General features: G+C 44.7%; 1 protein-coding gene across 4 annotated transcripts in view; it reads left to right on the forward strand.

The window, feature by feature from the left end:
• Positions 1-13,568, forward strand: part of FAM3C (FAM3 metabolism regulating signaling molecule C) — a 97,475-nt gene that overhangs the window by 702 nt on the left and 83,205 nt on the right. Inside the window, exon 2 of one of the 4 annotated variants that reach the window (XM_068276404.1) lies at positions 368-542. The exons of 2 other annotated variants lie outside the window; for them this stretch is intronic. The gene's annotated coding sequence lies outside the window, so the exon portion shown is untranslated. Of the gene's footprint in view, positions 1-9; positions 37-367; positions 543-13,568 lie in introns of those variants that run through there. One more of the 4 variants, XM_068276406.1, reaches the window with a different exon arrangement.

Raw genomic sequence — 13,568 nt, forward strand, 5'->3', positions numbered from 1 at the left:
TAAGTCCTGGCTGTGATCTGTGTCCCCATCTCCGAGGTAACGCATTCTTTGCATCCTTCTGCACACATAACCCTTCAGTGAGCTGTAACAGCCATTAAATGAGTACTATAACCCCGGGGAAAAAAAAAAGTTTAAAACTTACACCCCCCCCCCCCCCCCCCCCCCCCGCAGATGTCATGTGGCTTCCGGGTCCCTGCCAAGACTCCCGGATTTTGCAACTTTAATGTAGCAAACCACTGTGCCTGCGTGGCCATGGCAGCGAATGTCCTCGCTCTCACTGATGCTGCCTGCGCAGGCCAGCGGACGTCCTGTGCTAGGGTGTGGTGACCAGGGTCGATTACCGCCGTGTCTTCGTGTCCCCCTGCAGGGACAAAAAAGGCTGATCGTGACGGGAAGCCGCCGAAAGCACACGCAAGCCCGTAATCGAGACACTGACAAAAGGAACTGGAAGCCAGGCAGAAGCCCTTGTGAACCGGCCCTTAGTGCCTTTTTCCACTACCCTGCGATTTGATTCCGATTGCTAACGGATTGCGAAACACAAGGTATAATAAACTAATGGAAACAGCATCAGCGATTTTCATTAGTGTGATCCGATTGTGTTGCGATTTAGGTCCAAGCGCAATTGTCCTGCCGCATTTTGGATGCGATTGAGCTCTACTATACGGTGTATAGTAGTGCAATCGCATGGTAGAAATTGAAATGCAATCGCCTTTCATAGTCGAAAAGAGCCCATTTGCCATTAGATCGACCAGCTGACAGATCCCTATCTGATCGAATCTGATCAGAGAGGGATCGTATGGCTGCCTTTACTGCAAACAGATTGTGAATCGATTTCAGCCTGAAACCGATCACAATCTGTGGAGCCGCCGCTGCCGCCTGTTCCCCCCCCCCCCCGCACATACATTACCTGACGCTGGCTCCCGGGCATCTTCTCCGCATCTCCTCCACGCTGCACCCGCTCCATCCCGGCGCTTCCTGTGTCACTCCGTGACCAGGAAGTTCAAATAGAGCGCCCTCTATTTGAACTTCCTGGTCACTGCAGTGACAGGAAGCACCGGGATGGAGCAGGTGCAGCGCGGAGAAGACGCCCGGGAGCCAGCGTCAGGTAATGTATATCGGATCGGCCGCCGCTAGCGACGCGCTCCCTACCCGCGGGCGATCAAGGGTAATTTCCCGCACGGCGCGTTCGGGAGGAAATCGGATCGGCGGGTGCGTTTAGCGCGAACGATTGGCAGCAGATTCGATCCCAGGATCGAATCTGCTGTCGAAACGGCCGCGAATCGGGCCAGTGTATGGCCACCTTAAGTGTTTTATTGCTGTTTGTCTTTTAGCCTAAAAAAGATGAATAAGATTGATAAACCTGATAAGGACATATGTCTGCCAGCCCAGTCAGCGTACTTCTAGCACGACTGAAAAGAGATGTGCCATTTGCAGTTCTCGTATTTCTTCTTCCTCTTCTAATGCCAAATGTTTATAGTCAGTGTTTCTACTTACTGAAGTGAAAAATAATTAAAGGGCAACTGACGTGAGAGGGATATGGAGGCTGCCATATTTTTTTCCTTTTATGCATTACCAGCTGCCTGGCAGCCCTGCTGATGATCTGCCTGTAATACTTTTAGCCATACGCTGGGAATACACGGGTTGATTCTGGCGCTCAATTCTGCGCCCGATCCTTTTGCTGCTCAATTCCCACTCCTCTTCCGCTCCGTTTTTTTTTTTTCTTTTTTCTTCAATTCACTTCAATAACAAATCGAGCTGCAAAACGATCGTACATGTCGGAAATTATCTATCTAACCATCTAATCGGCTCAGAATCAGCCTGTGTATTCCCAGCAATAGACCCTGTACAAGCATGCAGCAGATCAGGGGTTTCTGACTATTGCCAAATCTGATACGTGCCTCTGGATAGTCCAGAAGCTGTCTGAATCCTTCTACAGCCCAGTGTTCCAGCGCAGGGTCCATCTAAATATACTCAACAAAAGCTTTTCAAATGCATTTATTGTGGATGGAGCACACACCAGTAAGGTCCACGCTTGTGCAGTAGAACGAAGCACTCGTGCCTGAAGGAGAAAAAAAAACTGTGCACAAGCAGCTTCATTCTGCTAAGCAGCTGTGGACCTTGCTTGCGGATGCCCAGTTTGGATGCTCTCATCCGTGGCTTGGAGCATGGCTAGAATAGAAGAGGAACCCTGCACTAAAACGTTGGGCTCAACGCGGAACTGAAATGCCTCTGGACTATCCAGAGGCTTCCAAGTACTGAGGTGAGTATTTGTGTCTGCATTTACTGTAAGGACTCTTCAGCACAGGAGTGATGAGATCCGCTTGTCTGGAAGCCCTGTAGAGCCCTGTGTTTGCCAAGTACATCTGACATATTTGTCCTTGTGGCACAGTGCGGCCCCGATGTGCTTACAGGCAAACAAGTCCATGTCTGATTTTTGAGGAGGGTCTGACTAGGGGACAGAATGATGGTGTGGGAAGCCTGTATAGGATCCAGAAGCTTCCCTCTTCTTAGGGAAGTATATGATTTGGACCCACGGTTCACCTTGGGTAAACTTTAAATACATTTCTCTCCAACTGTTTCACAAAAAAAATTCCCTTTTGTAAGTTAGTCATGTGAACCACAGATCAGCACACAAAGTACTGTATAGCGCTGCCAGCATAGTGGGAGTTTCCTCACACCGATCACCTGACCATGTCCATGTTTAGAGGAGGTTTGGGGGGTCAGCTTGCTAGAAGATGATCTGGTGCCCCTTCTCCAGACCTCCGTGACCACCTCTTGTGGACGATGAATGGGATAGTTGGAGGCATTTGGATAACTCATTGACTGCTGTACAGTCCAGCCAAGCAGTATGTGACAGTAGGATCTCACCGCTTCTGTGATGAATGATCAGTCCTTCCAGATAAGTTGTTGGATCATCAGGAAGTTGTTGGAATGCACTCAGACTGGCAGAACAAGAATGTGCCGTGGCTAGTCCTGTATACACCAGAGTACATACATCTAATTTTACCACTTCCATATAGTATGAGTCCTTACCTACACAATCATAGTGTTCAAAGTCTGTTGGCCCTCCTATTATATGGAGGTTGTAAAATTGGTCAGCTATCGGGAAATCAAAATATGATGTGTGTAACAGGCTGACAGAACAAGGATGTGCCATGGCTAGTCCTGTGTACATCAGAGACAGTCCTTCCAGTAAATGCAGACACCTTTTGGATACCTGTGTGACGTGCCACCACTCCTCCTGGAGCACGCATTAGTAGTTGCTTTCCCAAAACATTCACCTCTTTGTGGCTACATAGTTGAGGCTGTTTCAAAGTTTGAGTGGTCCCTGCCTTTACCATGTGGTCAGTTGAAAGGATCCGCACCGTCTAAAAAATAGGTATTTATTAAAGCTCTTTAATACATCATAGGCAAAGTATGAGTGCGTGCCGGGTCAATTACTTCAGTGCATATATAGTATAGTATACCACCTGCAGATAAGGCGAACCACCACCCCACCCCACCAGGCAAATTTGCCTGTGGAAAAAACATGCTATCTTGGAAAGTGTGCACCTTGCCTTAAGGCAGCCATACGCTTATTTATTTTCCATCGATATTTGGTTGATTCGAACACACTGATCGAATTTGCTAGCAATAGATGCTGTGAATGGCCTGATCAAACTTTGGCTAGTGTGTGGCAGTAATAGATCCCTCTCAGAGATGAGAATTGATCTGACGGGGATCTTTCTGACAGTTGAATCTGGTAGCAATCTATAAATGTATGGCCACCTTTACAGTTCAGGGCCTAATAACCCAGCAGTGTGTGTTTGAGATGTGGCAGGAAATCTACACAAACACAGGAAGAATTTTAGATCATGACCTTGTTAATTTTTAATTCTGCTGTTCTAGTATCAGTCACCTTGCAGGTGAGACGGTGATTACACAAGAGAACACAGGTGACTGGCAGAATTTAGTGCAAAGTTTCCTGTAAAGTTGATGTCATTGGAACTATGTCAATAGGGAACACATAAATGAGAGGACAGAGGTTAGGCTTACCAGCATGGAAAATCTAATCTGCTACTGAATCAGGCCCTGTTTCCACTAACTACTAGACGCGCGGCACTTTCTCTTCTGCGAGTACGCAACTGAATCCCAGAGGCTATGGGTTTCACTGCCACTCGCACGAAAACTGACAGCAATGTCGCCCAAATCGCTATGGCAAGCGATTCGGACGGCGGCAGCATTATTCCCTATAGCAGAGTTTCCCCGCACTATTTGCCTGCGGGGAAACTCTGCGGATTCGTCCTGGTTTCTGCGCTAGTGTAAACAGGCCCTTATTCAACTTATTCAACTTCTCGCAGGTAATCGCCTCATTTGCAACACACAGATTCCAGTGAAGATGAGGTGATGCCTAACAAGTGGTAGCTCATAAAGGATCGCCAGATTAAAATTGAAGTGCTGTAGATTTCCTTCCTTCTTAGGACTCTTAGCTTCAACGCGATCCGCAGGGATATCAGAAGTGCATGGACTGCACTGTATGATGTCCCTATCCATGCGTTGCTGTCACCACAGAATCGCAATGCATGGTCGCTGACGAATTCTCGCAAACGCAGGACTGTGGAGTCGGAGCAATTTTGTGTACCTGAAGTCTGAGGTGGTGGTTTCATAATCTGAGAAGTCGGATGATTTTCATAACAAATTCACAGCCCTGGTAAGTATTATACTAAGGAGTTGCGGAATTGCAGTCACTTTGGGTACCTGGAGTGGGAGTTGAAGTCGGTGGCTTTTATAAACTGAGGAGTCGGATGATTTTATTTTTTTTTTATAGACTCCACAACCCTGCACAAACTCACTGGGCTTGATTCACAAAAGGGTGCCAACTCAGTTAGCACGCCTAAAGCTTTTATTGATCGCACGCAAAGTCTAGCGCTGCGCACTATACATTTCACCGTGTGCGATGAAAACGTTGCACCGGGTGTGCCCGAAACACCACACAGGGCAACGTTTTGGGCGCACCCGGTGCGATGGGTTCATTGCACCCGGTGCAACGTATCGCGCGCAGAGCTTAAACTTTCTTTGCATATCCTAAAGGGCTTTTTAGGTGTGCTAAGGGGCTTTTAGGTGTGCTAACTAAGTTAGCACCCTTTTGTGAATCAAGCTCATTGTGTTTTCCAGTCATAGTAAATGGAAATAACAGCTGCATTGATGAAAATTGCAGTCCAAGTGCTGTGCGTTGCAATGGCATTTGTGTTTCCAACAGCACAAATGTAGTGTAGGGGCCTACCTGTAGGTGTACTTACAAGTGTTATTAATCTCCCATTGATGTACAAGGAACCAATCCTTTGGATTAGCCTTCATCCGTGTATTCGAGAATGACTTGTGGTTACTTTGACTCCCTAGTTTAGCTCCCAGTTGTAGAAGTTTGATTTTCAAATAAAGGCTAATATGACTGGATGCTATTGGCAACAAAACAAACCCATCAGGTGCTGGACTGCAGCTTTCTCCCTTTCCCAAGAGTAAAGGTGGCCATATATGCAGAGATTGCCACCCAATGTGGCAACAATAGTGATCCCTCTCTGATCTGAATCTGTTCATAGAGAGACCATAGAGCTAGCCATATTGCATCCCGATTGACAACCTATTTAATTTGACTGAATTGGATGAAAATCTGTGCCGCAACAAGAATGCCTGATAAATGAAATGACCAAAAATTGGTCTAGTTAGCTGGAAAATCTCAGGCCGTCGTGGGCGATCGGGTGTGCAGTGGTAACACCGTATGATGGTAATGGCGTGCGATGCCTTCTCCCCCCCCCCCCCCCCATGTTCATCTGCCCTTGCATTAGAATCTGACCTGTATGGCCACTGCTAGTGCTTAGTTACTCTTTATCCTGCATAGTCTCCTCCCACGTGGCTGCCGTTTAGCACTGGCACGTGTGTTCTGTCACATGCTCCACACGCCACGTGAGACCCTAATGCGTAAGAAGGAGCAACTGGACACTAGAAGCAGCAAGCCAGGTGAGATTTTAATGCAGTTGGGGGGGGGGGGGGGGGGGCCATTAACATTTGAAGGGTCATTGGCAAATGCAGCGTCACAATTCCTGAAAGTTTTCATCCTGAAATCGGTTGAGAATTGGCCTTGTGTTGTATGGGCAGCCAAAAGATCTCTCTCTGATCAGAGAGATTTGTCTCTTGGTCGATCTGCGCATATATTGCTAAACAACATTATGCGGCAGCTGTACACATGCTAGATTATTGGCTAAGATGGCAACAAATGATTAAGCTTCTACACAAGCTAGGCAAAGTGCATATACCCATAACTTGTGTCCCCCTAATGATCATATTCTATCAATAGAGACTGTGGGGAATGCTTGCTGTACAGGCACTTCACTGGATGATAAGGGAGTAACATGTACGTTTCAATGGAGGGAGGAGGGAAAATGGCGGGGCAGCATAAGGAGCAGCTTCTGACAAGTGGCTAAACACAACAACAATGCTCTTGTTGGCCTGTTTCACTTAAGAGTCTGTTTCCACTGCGTATGAATACGAAGAGTTTCCCTGCATCCGAGCCCGATGGGGAAACGCCGCCTATTCCGTCAATAGCATGCTGGTGTGAACAGCATGCAGCAGTCTTTCAAACCATGCATCTGAATCCCTATAGCTGGGCATGGACAACTATAGAGATTCAGCTGCAGCTTTACAGCAGCACAGGTGCCATGTCTAATGCGGACGCGGCACCCAGTGGAAATAAGCCCTTAGGGCTGATACACACCATACAATTTGCCATCAGATCTATTGGTCAAATCGATAATTTCCTACAATCTGGTCCTGATCAATAACTGGATTGATTCTGTGCAGTAGTGATCATAAAATCGATTGATTGGGTCCTCACAGAAATTTGAGTCGACCTGTCGATCTGAGAGGAAATTGTATGGTGTGTACCAGCCCTTAGGGCTCTTTCACATTAGGGCAGATTTTCTGCGTTTCAACGCAAAGGGTAAAGTTTGCGTTACCCAAGGTAAAATGAAAGTCCATAGACTTTCATTTTAGCTTTCACATATAATGCAGCCTTTTTGTGCGTTGCGTTACACTGCACCCAGGCGCAGTTTTTCAGCCAACGCTAGCTTTATGCGTTACAATGTTAGTCAATGTAAAACGCACACTATGCGCGTTTTCAATCCGTTAACACAGGCAATCAGTCCCAGAATGCAACAGAGGAACAATGTAGAAAGTTGAAAACTAAAAGAAAAAAAAAATTACCTGCGTTTTTCTATGTGCTGTAACGGATTGAAAACGGATTAAAAACGCACACTCACTGCAGTGCAACGCATATCAAAACGCATTACAACGCATACAACAAAACGCATGCTTTGAGCGTTCTCCAACGCAAGCTCTGATGTGAAACAGCCCTAAGAGATCTAGTGTACCAAGCAACTTCACAGGACACTTGTACATATTTTAGAGCAGTGATGGCTAACCTTGGCACTCCAGCTGTGTCAAAACTACAAATCAGATCATGCCTCTGCCTTCCTGAGTTATGCTTAGAGCTGTCAGAGTATTGCAATGCCTCATAGGACTTGTAGTTCTACCACAGCTGGAGTGTCAAGGTTAGCCATCACTGTTCTAGAGCCTCCTCCAAGACTATGAGTGGGGCTTTAGCATTGACTTATCTCTAGGGAAACAGTAGTAGTCAATGAAGGTTGAAATTAGTAGCTGGCATTGACAAGCAGTAATCTTGCAGTGACTAATGTAGTTCAGTACCTCCAGTTGGTAATTAAAAGAAACAAAAGGTAGAGGAAAAGCAGATACAAATAACACATTACACTAGCTTCTACAGGTAATGCTTAGCTTTATTATGATACATTAGGCAAGATGCACAACACAGCAGTCAAGTTGCCACACGTGGGGAACGCACAGCAATTTTACCACTACTAACGCTGAGTGTGCACCACACGTTAACCCTTTAGTGTCACATGTGTTAATGCGCACATTGCTATGGTAACACATGGTGAAGTGAACGTTACAATAGCAATGCGTGCGCTACCACTAAAGGGTTAATGTGCGGTGCACTTCTAGCATTGGTAACATTACCATGTGCCCCCTGAACACAGCAACTTTACTACTGTGTTGTGCGTCAGTTCCATGGAATCAAGAATACCTAAAGATGCAAGCACAATACTGTCAGTAGGGATCAGGACCCAAATCCTAATGCTAGGTACACACTATGAGGTTTTCTGGCAGATTTACTGTCAGATTGATTATTTCCAACATTTCCGATCTTATCTCTGATTGATCTGACTGGTTTCCATTCACTACTATCGGAAAACAGATCGGACATGTTGGAAATAATCGATCTGCCAGAAAAATAGTGTGTACCTAGCAGAAGGGGCACCCATTCTGGGCATGAGCCCTGGACAGGCTGTTGCCGAGTGTTGTGTACTGTTGCTATATAAAGAGTAAGGGAGCTGGCATGGTGCACTATGGAGCAGCTTCTGGCAGGAAGGTTAAAGGGATACTTAAGCCTAAGAAAAAAATCAGTTTTGCTCACCTGGGGCTTCTACTAGCCCCCTGCAGCCGTCCCGTGCCCACGCAGTAATGCACGGAATCTCCGGTCCCCCACCGCCAGCTACTTTTGTTTTCGGCCGATAGGTTTACTGCGCCTGCGAAGGCCTGGCCACATGTCTCCTACGCATTCCCGTCCACAATAAAGCCCTGCACAGGCCTGTTGGCAAAACAAAAGTAGCTGGCGGTGGACAGGAGGATCCGCAAAGGCACGGGACGGCTGCAGTGGGCTGGTAGGAGCCCCAGGTGAGTACAATTTATATATATATATATATATATATATATATATATATATATATATATATATATATATATATATATATATATATATATATATATATATATATATATATATATATATATATATATATATATATATATATATATATATTATTTTTTTTTATTTTTTTGTGTGGCTGAATCCCTTTTTAAAGATGGGGAAAATTTGCTTTTTAATTGAGTTCTGGTGTGCTGAATCTTTTAGCAACCTTGAGGACACCTATATACACTCTAGATTCTCTCCAAATGTCCACCTTGGCCTAGGTTTGTCCAGTGTGAGCATGAGGCTTCAGAAATAAAACCACTACAAATATGTAATGATGCCTCCTTTGAAGAATATGATCTTTTAAGTACAAAGTCATTTCCATAAATCTTCCATAAATATTAACTTCCTACAGTAAGTTGCTTAAAGAAGCTAAGGCTGGCTATACACATGCACATATAAACAATGCATTTTGCTTGTTTTCAAGCTAAGGCCTCTTTCACAGTGCAACGTTAAAGTTGCATGTTAGAAAATGTTTCAACGCAGACTAACGCACAGCAATACTAAGGCTCCCTGCACACTGCATGTGATTCCGATTTTTAATCGGTTTTTACATCCGATTCTGACTTTTAATTGTTACTGCATGCTGCGTTTTTGACTCCGTTTTTCTGTTGATTGCATTCAGGGAAAATCGGAATTGCAAATCGGAAACTGAATCGGAAAACTGATTTGCAGTGTGCAGGGAGCCTTAGTCTGTGTGACATTCACAGTGCACACGTTGCGTTTGTGTGTAGCGTTATTAGAAAGTGCTGTGTGTTATACACACGTTATTAGCTGCGTTGGACTGTTTGCACATGCTCAGTAATGACTTGAAAGCATACTTTTCATTGCATGTATGCTCTACTGTATGCAACGACAACGGGACATTAGGTTGCGTTACGTTGTGACTTTAACGTCACATCTAAACCGCAACGTCCTGCTGTGAAAGAGGCCTAATACTAAAATGTCTTAGAAGTGGGAGAGGCTGGTGGAACATATGTACCAAAAATGTATAACAGAAAAATGCATAGGTGATAATTTAATGCAAAAGTTTAACAAAATGTATAAATCAGTGTACTTCCTGCTGGGTACACACAATGCCTTTTTCATCCAATCGATATTAGATTCCGTTATCTTTTCTTATCTATTTCCATTCACTTCTATGAGAAATCGATTAAAAATAAGATCGTACATGTCGGAAATTATCTATCGAACCATCTATCTAGCACAAAATTGTATGGTGTGTACCTAGCTTCAAAAGCGCTTGGGATGGCCACCCTGTCATACCACACTGCATCCAACGCAAATACACCAGCACTCATACATTGCCCGTTGAACCTGGATAAAGGCTTCTAAACTGTATGGAAGCAACTAGTATGTAATACACAGTTCTCCATCCAGGCAGTTTCCGTGGTAGTTTGAGCTTGGCAGCTCAATCGGCATAAGGCCCCGTTCACATCTAAAGCGTTTTGCCGGCAATTTCGGCAAAACGCTCAAGCGATAAGGCTTTTTAAAGCGCTAGTGCCATAATACCCTAGGTTGTGAGCTCCTCTGAGGGACATTGAGTGACAAGACAATATTCTCTGTACAGTGCTGCATAATATGTCGGAGCTTTATAAATACTTAAATACCCTATGGGCCCGTTCTCACTTGGGTGATTTGCGTTAATCGCCGACGATTAACGCAAATCGCCAAACACACATTTGTACCCTACACCATTTCTTGGCTTTTTTTCTCCCTTTTTTTTTTCTTTTCTCCCCAGCAATCGCGTTTAGTGCTATAGAAGTGTGAATGGCAATTTTTATTTATTTATTTTTTTTTGCTCACGTAAATCACCAGAGCAAAACGCTAAAGTTTTGCAAGTGTGAACGGGGCCTCAGTAGGGGCTTGTTCACGCTATAAGCGTTTGTGGGGTGTTTTTTTAGCGCTGGCCATTTTTTTTTTTTTTTTTTTTTTTTTTAGAAATCTCCCTAAAAGCGCTTGTGCAATGATTTCCTACGAGAGTGTTCACATATGAGCATTTCAATTGCTTTCCGATTTCAAAAACTCTGCCTATACCATTTTCGGAGCGCTTTTGCTCAATCAAAGGTATAGGGAAAAGAGCTTGGAATAGCGATTTCCCGAGCGCTTTTAAGAATACATTGTATTCTTTTCCGGATCAAAGAGTTCACTTCCTGACTGACGTCAGGAAGTGAAAATCTAAATCGCTCAGCAAAAGCGCTTTTCTAAGCTCAGAGCGCAGGTAAAAGCACTTTGAAAAAGCTCCATAAATCGCTCGGCGCTTACGATATTGCTGGCAATTTATAATGTGAACCTAAGAGATCACCATAGAGTCAAACAGAGCTCCACGCATTATTGCAGCATGTCAGCATAAAGCACAGTTCAGTTATACAGCAACAGAGTGTTAATGGCAAGCAGTTTAAAGCAAATCCAGTAGCAGCAGCGCACACAGCGAGTGAACCATCTCGCCCATTCAGATGATATGAGCGGATCCGGGGAAGATTGAGGCTAAGCAGAGAGACATCCAATGTATGGAGCTGCAGTTCGTGCTTAGCATGACAACATGAAGAAAGTTGGTATAGGTCGTGGCAAAGTAGCGAGGCAGGCCACAAGTCCAAGCAGCGGTGGCCCGATCGGATAACTGGGGCGGCATGTGTGGCTCAGATGGCGGAGGTCCTTTTACAGAATCCTGACAATTTTTTTATCTTTTTTTTTTTTTTTTGGCTTAGGCTAGTTTCACATATGGGCCATTATGCAATTAACTTTTTCTCCTGAGTTTCTGTCATAAAATTCCTTTTAAACCGCAAGCAAGAATATACTCAAAATAAAATTGATAGTACTTTTTCACCAACATTTTGGGTACTTTTCAATTCTAAAATGCTGAAAATCTACTTTAAAGAGAAGATGAAAATTATATCCTAGACGATAACTCAGGTGAAAAAAATTAATTGTATATGGGCTCTGGTGCGGTGCAATTCTCCTGTTAAAGACACTGGTAAAAAGAGTGGCACCCTTCCAAAGTAGGGATAAGGGTGCCCAAGCCTCAAAAGATCCTCACACCTCTGGATCAAATCAATGTAGAAAGCGTATAGGAGGCTGGCACTTCCAAGCGTGAAAAAAGCTCTTTTATTGAAACATTAAAAAGTGGTAATACAGCTGTATTACCACTTTTTAATGTTTCAATAAAAGAGCTTTTTTCACGCTTGGAAGTGCCAGCCTCCTATACGCTTTCTACATTGTGCAATTCTCCTGTGGCAGGAGAGCCCGAGGCAGGACAATCTCACTGTATCATATCTCCTTGTACATTATTCTGTGGCAGAGTGTGCTGACTGGTTATATGCATAGTAATCCCCCCCCCCCCCCCAGCGGTGACATGCTCCCTGCTGGACAAGAAGTGTTTCACTGTTTTCCATCTGATTGGTGCTTGCGCGCCACACCGTCGCAACAATTAGATTGTTGCAGTGCCATAGACTCCAATGCAAATTCCTGCCATGTGGTATCACTCGGCAACGCACTGCAGAGTCTGTGTCACCGCATCAACCTCTGCTGCTTTGGGATGCAGTTAGTGTGACCAGTCTCAGGGCTTGTTCACACTACAAGAGCTTTTTAAGGGCTAGTGATTTTGAAAAGCTCTTGCTAATGCAATGCTATTGGGGATTTTTACAAAATTGCATTGCTCCTGTGAGAACACAAACAAAGGATAACATTAGCTAGAGCGTTTAAAATCACAAAGCGCTAAGAAAAGCTCTTGTAGTGTGAAAAAGCCCTCAGAGACTAATGGCCACTACGGCGGGGGAGCATAACGCGATGCGACACACTATGGCCTCAATTCACTAAGCTTATCTCCTGTCTTTAATAATGTTTCTAGAGTTATCACCATGATGAGGCATGTAGTATTCAGTATAATAACTACAGAGGAGGTAATCTTAAGGAATGAAGAGATAAGATGGCTCTCTTAGGCCTGGTGCACACCAAAAACCGCTAGTAGATCCGCAAAATGCTAGCAGATTTTAAAAAGCTTTTTCTTTTTCTGTAGCGTTTCCGCTAGCATTTTGCGGTTTTGTGAAGCATTTTTGGTGTAGTAGATTTCATGTATTGTTACAGTAAAGCTGTTACTTAACAGCTACTGTAACAAAAAACGCCTGCCAAACCGCTCTGATCTGCCGGTTTTTTTTTCAGAGCGGTTTGCGTTTTTCCTATACTTGACATTGAGGCAGAAACGCATCAGCAATCCAAAATCTGCAGCAGCCCGGGAGTATGCGTTTCTGCAAAACGCCTCCCGCTCTGGTGTGCACCAGCCCATTGAAATACATTACCCTAGCGGATCCGCACCCGCAAGCGGATCGCAAACCGCAGCCGAACCGCTCTGGTGTGCACTAGGCCTCACTGTGTGGTGGTAAGTGTTTTTTTTTTTTTTTTTTTTTTTTTCCCTTCTCTCTCTTGCCTTATTTTCTCCAGCATGATCTTAGTGAATTGAGGCCAATGTGTGAAATGGCTTTAATGTGTTTTAACCACTCTACGACCTCCTAACTCAGATTGGCGGCCACAGAGTGGCTCTGTTGTTCCTCCGCGCCTCCATATGGTGTCATCTCGCGAGAGGCGAGATTTGACGGGAGCTTGCACGAGCGCAAGCTCCCGTCAATGTAAACAGCAACAGGTTTTGGACTTGTCCATCTCTTCACGGGGCATTCTCAGGGATTTATTTATTTTCAAAAGCACTTAGTGAATG

The sequence above is a fragment of the Hyperolius riggenbachi genome, chromosome 3, assembly GCF_040937935.1.
Source record: "Hyperolius riggenbachi isolate aHypRig1 chromosome 3, aHypRig1.pri, whole genome shotgun sequence".
NCBI lineage: Eukaryota > Metazoa > Chordata > Amphibia > Anura > Hyperoliidae > Hyperolius > Hyperolius riggenbachi.